The sequence below is a fragment of the Mus caroli genome, unplaced genomic scaffold (genome assembly GCF_978045245.1).
Source record: "Mus caroli unplaced genomic scaffold, Mus_caroli_1 scaffold_18, whole genome shotgun sequence".
Classification (NCBI taxonomy): Eukaryota; Metazoa; Chordata; class Mammalia; order Rodentia; family Muridae; genus Mus; species Mus caroli.
In genome coordinates, this window is record NW_028227273.1 from 88,519,679 (window position 1) to 88,528,462 (window position 8,784).

Consider the following 8,784-nt stretch of genomic DNA (forward strand, 5'->3'; position numbering starts at 1 on the left):
TAAATGCAGGTCCCAAGAAATCAAAAGGACAAATTCTGTTTTTGTGGCATTTCAGAGATGCAAAGGCCCCAGGTGTTGTAATGAATTGTAAAGTGTGCAACAGCAACATGTGTTCTCTCTCTCTCTCTCTCTCTCTCTCTCTCTCTCTCTCTGTGTGTGTGTGTGTGTGTGTGTGTGTGTGTGTGTGTGTAACAGCTGTTTGTGCCCTGTGTAAAGGAAAGAATCTTCTCTTCCTGAGATCAAGCCAGGGGGAGACAGCAGATGCACACGTGCACACAGCAAGGCTCTGGGGTTCCAACTGGAGCTCCATGCTGGAGCCCCTCATACCCTGCTCTGCGCAATGCACACCCACTTGCTAACCTAAGAGCTGAAGAAAAACAAAGAAACACTTCCCCCTTCTAGAAACAGGGCCCCCGTCAAAGAGAATTCCTGAAGAACCCAAAGTGGATTTCAGAAGTTTCCACTCTCATCTTTAAGGAATGGATCTGGTCATGGTGGAATCTCAGTGTATGGAAGGAAGAGGCGAGAGAATTGTGGTTGTGTCATTTTCAATTTGCTAGTTTTATGTGCATTATTATGTATATTATAAAAAGAGAAAAACAAGGCACGTGTAAGGATGTCTACTTAATCGTGCGGGGTTCTTAGCAGTAGCCAATCACTAAAATCCAGAAGGGGAAACCATACCCGTTTGTTCCCTGCAAATGTCTGATAACTGCATGAAAGTGAAATCTGATGATCACTCCTAATTCGGGTATGAAAAAATGATGATTTTTATAATTATGGATGATTCAGTAAGAAAAAGAAATGATATCTTTTAAAGTTTTTCATTTTTGTAGCTTTCTGTTGTTCATATAATGTTTCCCCTTTATAAGAATGCATTTTAAAGATGTATTTATGTATATGGCTGGGCTGTCTGCATGTACATTTGCACACCAGGGGAGGGTATCGGATCTCTTGGAACTACAGTTATAGACAGTTGTGAGCCACCATGGGGATGCTGGGAATTGAACTCAGGAACTCTGGAAGAACAGCCAGTGTTCAAACCCTGAGCCAACCCTCCAGCCCAAGAATATATTTTTAATCTGTTCTAATATAGACTAATTTCTCGGTTTGCTTATGAATGTAACATAGTAACTTCCTCTTCAGAGATCTGACAAGTTTTCTGAATAACATATATGTAATTTTTTTTTTCAAATGAGCCAGGTCACTTCCTGCCTTCCTGTTTAATTCATTTCCATTCCCTTGGCAGGGCCAGGGTCAGGTGGAATTCTGATAGAGACAGTGTATCTTTCTCAGTATTGTGCCAAAAAGATTCTGGCTTATCCAGTGATCAGGTTAGGTGATACTCATTTTGAGCACTGGGGTAAGTAGGTTTTTCCAATTTGAAATTGCTAGCTCTCTTTGATATTATCAGCTACAACAATGAAGACTCTAACTGATTTTGGTGCCTACTGGTGATTTCCTAGCCTGCTTCTTTCCTTTCCTGTCTGCTTCCTTCCTGTTACCTGCTCTCTTCCTCTCTCCCTTCCCTTCCCCCATCCTTGCCTTCTTTCACCCTCTCAGCTTTCTCGCTTTCTCTTTCTTGGCATTCTGCCACAAGGAAACATTGTGTCCATTTCATTAGCAATATTCCATACTTTCTACTCTGTTTGTATAAGCATGGCCCGGGATACTTATTTTATATAATGGGTTATAACTCATTACCATGAATAGTTATTTTGATATTTGAATTACTCCAGATCTGACTAGCACTAGCTCCCCAACTACCTCCCCTGTATCCCCTGTCATTTGGTATTCCTTAAACACTTGCTTCCATGCTGATTCAATCCAATCTTCCAGGTTCAATGTCAGACATTCCCTGTCTTCATGCTGCAGTCTGATGTTTCTCAGACAGGTCCTAGTATCTTTTAGTAGGAACTGCATGTATATTTTCTCTATGTTTCTATTTTTCTAAAAAAAAAAAAAAAAAGATTAGCACATACACACATATATGTACACATCTATTTTCTTCAATATTAAAAGCAATTTACTCGAACTTATACATGCAATTCCAATCCCAAAGTGCAACCTATATTCTATGCTTTTTTTTTTTTGCTTTTTACATTTGTAGCTTTCTCTCCTCATAATTCTCAATAAATATCCTTAAGCCTAGAATGAAAAATGAATTCTATGAACTACAATACCAATCTGCCAGGCAAGATGTGCCCATTGGTGAAATGGTACCGCAGCTGCAGCAGGAATAGCCAACCCATTCCATGCTTGGATATGAGACCTGATACCCAAGGGATAACACATGTTTAGTACTGTAAACCGCTCAAAGCTTGTGACTAGGAAAACCTTGAGGCCCAGGGTAGGGGACCTACTACTGCTACTGCTACTTAGCTACCTTTTAAATCTTTCTGTTTATACTCACAGACAAAGCCTACTCTCAGCCTAAATTAGAGAAGCCTCTCTTTGCAGTTAATGGAGGTGAAGGCTGGGATCCATGACTGTGCGGGATACTGAGACTGTAGATGGTTGAAAGCCCTAAACAAGAGATTTATACCACTCCCTTAAGGCTCAGGGAATTCTGTGGAATATAGAGAGGAGAGCAAAGTGCCATGCTCTAAGCACATGAAAGCCATGAACTGACAGCTGAGCTCATATAAGCTAGGCCTGCCTAACAGGAAGACATGGATGGGGAGGAGTTCACAGAACCCCTCCACTCATCTGTGTCTGGCAGATTCGGGGAAAGAATAACACACAGTCCCTAGAAGTGGAAACTTAAGAGTTCTTTGAGAAAGTAGTGTCAGATGGTGTTTTGCTGGGGCAAACAGGTGAAGGAGTGATTTCCTGAATTGGACACAAGTGAAAGGATGTTTTGCTAAAGCAGACAGGTGAAGCAGACACAGGTGAAAGACTGTTTGGCTAAAGCAAGTATGTGAAAGGACACGTGATGACGCACATGTATTGGTCTGCCTTACATTGCATGGTTGAGCTCCATTTGTTGGGACTCCATAGAGAGAAATGCAGCAGAAAACTTCTGGTGGTGTGCTGCAGCTTCTTGCTGTTTCCACAGACTCAGGCCAATTGGCAGAGTAATGTCAACTGGGACAGACTCACGTGCAACTGGGATAAGACACATGGCAAGGCAGACCTGCATGTGATGTTTGGAAGGAGTGTAAATAAGTCTCAATTGACTGAGAAGGGCTTGCTTTTAGAGCTAGTTGTGAAACACTTGCTGGTCTCATGTCTTCCCTGATCTTCACTCCACTGAAAGAGACACGCCCAAGAACTCCTGGTGTCTCACTGGTCTGAATCCCTCCTGCTGACTGGTGCTGATTTGGCTGAGGCCTGGATATCTCTGCTAGGCCGTGCCACTACTGCTGATTGGGTTTTGCTATCCCAACACTATGGCACTGGATGGCTGGTGTATCTGTGAAGTGTTTGCAACTGGATCAAGCTGTCGCTGCTGACATATAAACTAACCCTACTGATTTCCTGACAACACAGATGGGAGTTGCTCCAAAGAACCTTTCTAAACAGGTTTACTCCCTACCACCTGTATCCTTTCTTTTCCACTATCCCTTGTGGGTGGTGGTCTAGAAGGGAGGTTAAAGCATTTAAGAACCATCATTAAAAATAGGGTTTGAAAAAAATTAAAGTTATAGTACCCAGTTGTGTACCCACTGGTAAGCTCATCATATTTTAAAGGATAGTTCCAAACCCAGAGTTATTCAGATGGGATGAACTCTGTGGGATAAACACACAAAAGTAATGAATACAGGAAAGAGATTTGTAAGGGGGAAAGGTTGGCAGGGATGAGGGACCTGAGAACAGAAGGGGGAGAGAGTCACCAGAATGCATTTTTATACATGCAGGAAATTGTTTTAAAAATTGATTAATAAAAAATATTTTAAGGGTTTCAGAATTGCTAACCCACAGCACCACGATAAACAAACCAGAAAAAAAAATATTTAGAATTCTTTCTCACTCAGACAACTAATAATGAAAAATAGTAGACAGCTGTTGTGGTTTCTGGTCTCCTAAGTTCTGTGTGTGTGTGTGTGTGTGTGTGTGTGTGTGTGTGTGTCCAGATGTTTTCAGTGGTAATGCACAGGTGAGCACTTACATTCAGAGCAAACACCCTTAAGTGTTGCTCCTTAGGCACCACCCACCTTTCTGAGGTGGCCTCTCACTGCCCTGAACCTCAACAGCTTCTGTCCCTGCTTCTTCCTTTTTTCTTTTTTTCTTTTCTTTCTTTCTTTTTTTTGGGTTTGTTTGGGTTTTGGGGTTTTTTTTTGGCTTTTTTTTTTTTTTTCGAGACAGGGTTTCTCTGTGTAGTCCTGGCTGTCCTGAAACTCACTCTGTAGACCAGGCTGGCCTCGAACTCAGAAATCTGCCTGCCTCTTCCTCTCCTGCTTCTTTCTAGGACTTGCAGTCTCCATCTTTTGACGGTGACCATCTGGCAAGGTGGCCACTATCAAGAACAGTCTAACCGAGAGCATCAAACAAGTGAGTTCCAACAAGGAAATGAAACCGAAATTCATGAAACAGAAATCACCAATTCCTTAAAGGTCCCAGAGAGACCAAGGGTCCCTCAGGAGTCTGGGGGAGACAGGGAGTTTACACAGCTGGAGAGGGAGGGAGGGAGGGAGGGAGGGAGGGAGGGAGGGAGGGAGGGAGGGAGGGACCAGAGAGACTGCATCATTATTCCTGTTTATCCTTTGAGGATTCTGCAGGGTTAAGGACAGGTTTGTTTACAGAAAACACCTGCAGAGGGGAAACTGTTTACATGGTTACAAGTGTAGCTCAGCCAGAAGCTGTTGGCTATCTCTCATAAAATGCTTGTTTCAGGATTTCCTACACTTTCAATGCAGGAAATTGATCTCATTAATCAGTATAAGAATAATCCCTCAGGGCTGGAGAGATGGCTCAGCGGTTAAGAGCACCGACTGCTCTTCCAGAGAGGTCCTGAGTTCAAATCCCAGCAACCACATGGTGGCTCACAACCATCTGTCATGGGATCCGATGCTCTCTTCTGGTGTGTCTGAAGACGGGTACAGTTTACTCATCTAAGTAATAATAAATAATATTTTTTTAAAAAGAGGAAAAGAAGGAGAAGGAGGAAGAGGAGGAGGAGGAAGAGAAGGAGGAGGAAGAGGAGGAGGAGGAGGGAAGGGGGAAAGGGAGGGGGAATCCCTCAGAGCCAGGGGCGGGTTGAACCATTGTCCGGGCCTCTAGTCCCATTCTGACATGAAGGATGTGGCGGTACGCTCTGCGCAGCCCATCGGGTATCTCACTAAGAACTGGAAGGTGGACATGGCGGCACAGCTGGGTGAGTATCTGGAGGAGGTGGTCCAGATCTGCATTTCTTTTGATGAAGGCAAAACCACAGCGAACTTCATTGAGGCAGCACTATTGATCCAGGGCTCAGTCTGTGTCTACAGTTAAAAGGTGGAGTACCTCGCTGGTCTACCAGGCTCTCGATTTTATTTCTGGCAAAGGGCAACCCAAGCAACTCTATTCAATGCAGGAAATTGGGAGCAACGGGGCTATCAACTCAGGGACTCCCTGTGAGACAGAGGGTGAGTTCTTGCCACTGGACCACTTCTCCGACTGCTGGGCTAATGTGGATCCAAAAAATGACCAGGCATCCAGTGAGATCATGGCCCTGGTGGCCCCTGATGAAGTGGGAAAGAACATGTGCCCCTTGTATAGCTGTCAGGGTGAGGGCTTGACCAGCCGGAAGGATTTCAGGATGAACACATGTATCTTCAACTCCAGAGGCTCCTCTGTGTTAGATCCTGAGGGGCCTGTGGGGCCATATCCATGTCAAGGAGCCAGAAAGATCCTGAGGACACTGAGGAGCAGCCAATAGAAGTGTCTAGGAATGGGAGTCCTGCTCCTGTACTCAGTGTCTCCCAAGAGCCAGATGGTCCTGCGCTCAGCGGTGGAGATGAGGATGCAGAGGATGAAGCAGAGCTCCTGGAGGTTGCTCTAGAGCCTGCAGAGCCCAGAACCTCACAGCAGAGTGCCATCTTGCCAAGGAGATACATGCTATGGGAATGACAAGGGGCACTGGAACCTGCTTCCCAGCTCCACGAGACCCCAGACCCCTGGCAGAGTCTGGACCATTTTGACTCCTTGGACTCTAAGCCCTTCAAGAAAGGTAAACCCTATTCTGTGCCACCTGGTGTGGAGGAGGCTCCAGGAAGGATGCCACCGAGTTGCAGGACTTCCACCAGTGGTACGTGAACGTCTATGTTAAACACACTGAAGGCAGGAGGGCTTGGCAGAAGGGATATTTGCAGACATGGATATTCTGTACTGGGAACATGAAAAGGAACGGCTGGAGACCCTTCAGAAGCTGCAGGGATGTAAGACAATGGAGAGATGGAAGGATCTGTGGCTTACAGATGAGGATCGCTTGGAAGAGTCCCTAGAAGACCCAGGGGTAGCAGATGACTTTCTAGAGCCCAAAGAATATGCAGAGGAACCTGAGAGGGAGATGCCTGGGGAAACTGCTGACCACCATGAAGAGGCCATGCCAACGTCCCTGAGATACAAGGAGCTGGTCAAAAGAAATGTGGAACTCTTCATTGCCACCTCCCGGAAGTTCCCCAGTTCCCCCAGCTCAATGAATGGTGTCCCTTTTCAGAGCTTGTAGCAGGGCAGCCTGCTTTTGAGGTGTGCCGCTCCATGCTGGCCTCCTCGCAACTGGTAAGTGGCCTGGGACACAAGGGATGGGGCAGCGGCCCTGAACTCTGCTGACTCCTTGTTTCCACAGGCTAATGACTATACAGATCACTCAGCAGCCAAGACTGGAGGCAGCAGTGGACACAATGTCTCTGAGACGGCTCACACACCAGCAAGCCCATACCTCCTTCCAGACCTATACAGCCCCATCCATGGCCCAGCCCAGCCTTGAGTGGAGAGCACCAAGGCAGGGGTGGAAGGTAGTATATATCTGTAAGTTTTTGCCCCTATGGGGCTATTCACTCCTGGCTGGCCTAGCCTAATAAAGTGTTGCTACCTCCCCATCCCACCCCCAAAAGAATAATCCTTCATCTATTTACTGAAAAACCTATGGTAAGATTGTTATTTCTTCCTCTTTTTTAAGTATTTGACAGAATTCTCAATCGATTCGTTCGATCCTAACATTCTATTTCAAGTTAAGGTTTAATTCAATTAAAAAGCAAACTCTTCTGGTATTATATTTTTTCCTCTGTCTCTTTTGGTAAATTATGCTTTTCACTTTTTTTTTTCGGTTTAAGTTATTCGATATGTCTATACAGTTGTCCAAAATATTGTGCTGCTCTCCGTTTGCTATCTGTAAGATCGCTGCCTATAAATGTTGGCAGTTTCACACTGTCGCACTAGAGTTTGGCAACTTTATTGATGTTTCTTTAGAAGCCTAACTTTTAAGACAGGGCTTGCTGTGGGGCCGTGGCACATGGCATGACAGAGCCTGCCCTGAGTCCTCAGGAAAGTAGGACTTTTCCCTTTCCTCGTCTCTAACTCTTCCCTTTTAGATTCTGGCCAAAGCATGCGCATGCTTTCTCTGTGTTCTCTGAGGCTGCTCACACCCCTGCCTTCTGATGTACCACAGTGTTGCCAGCATCTCTGCCCACCTCCATTGCTGATCATGCTGGACCCTGAATCACAACTGCATGGCTGCCTTGTCTCTTCTATTCTCCATCTCCCTGCACTGAGCAAGTGCTGAGACTTGTGGCTGCCCTGCCTGGTGTCTTTCTTTCAAATTCCAATGAGAGAAGAGGGGAAGTGGAATAGACTTCTTTGTACCTCTTTCTATGGGTTTCATTTATTTTGTTTGAAATATTAAAAATACTCCCCTCTAATTAAATCTAATTAAAATAGATTTCCCTCTAATATCAGCTCATATGCATCTCGCACATTTTGGATTGCATATCAATTACAGACTCCAAAGTATTTTCTAAATTTTTTTGTGATCTCTCTCATCCATTTTAAGTGGGGTGTGTGTGTGTGTGTGTGTGTGTGTGTTTGCTGAGCATCAAGTACAGGGCCTGTGTATGCTAGGCTCATTCTGAGCTATGGCCCCAGCTCTGCATTTCTGAGTTAACCATTTGTAGTCAAGGAACACGTGAGCTTTCAGTCCTTTTGAACATATTGAAACTTGTTTGCATCCCTGTCTTGAAGTCTATTTTACCTCCGATGAATTTAGCTACCTGTTGTAGCTTCATTTCTGTTAGTGTGACAAAGAGCAAACAAACAATAATTATAGGGAAGGGAAGTGTTTGCTTGTCTTCCAGTTCCAAACCACTATTGTGAGGAACTACTTCAAAGGGGAACTTAAAGTATCACATCTCGTCAAGAACACAGACTAACACTTGGATCCTTCCTTGCTTGCTTCTAGATGTCTTTACTCTTATACCATCTATGGTCCAGGCTAGGGAATGTTGTTGTACTGGCTGGTTTGGTGTGTCAACTTGACACAGGCTGGAGTAATCACAGAGAACAGAGCTTCAGTTGAGGAAAGCCTCCATGAGATCCAGCTGTAAGGCATTTTCTCAATTAGTGATCAAGGGGGAGGGCCCCTTGTAGGTGGTACCATCCCTGAGCTGGTAATCTTGGGTTCTATAAGAAAGCAAGATGAGCAAGCCAGGGGAAGCAAGCCAGTAATGAACATGGCCTCTGCATCAGCTCCTGCTTCCTGACCTGCTTGAGTTCCAGTCCTGACTTCCTTTGGTGATGAATAGCAATGTAGAAGTGTGAGCTGAATAAACCCTTTCCTCCCCAACTTGCTTCTTGGTCATGATGTTT

The 8,784-nt window shown here is 44.9% G+C and overlaps 1 pseudogene; it reads left to right on the top strand.

Moving 5' to 3' along the window:
* Window positions 1–5,235: 5,235 nt before the first annotated feature.
* On the top strand, window positions 5,236–7,400 carry LOC110283897 (condensin-2 complex subunit H2-like; annotated as a pseudogene).
* Window positions 7,401–8,784: the final 1,384 nt, after the last annotated feature.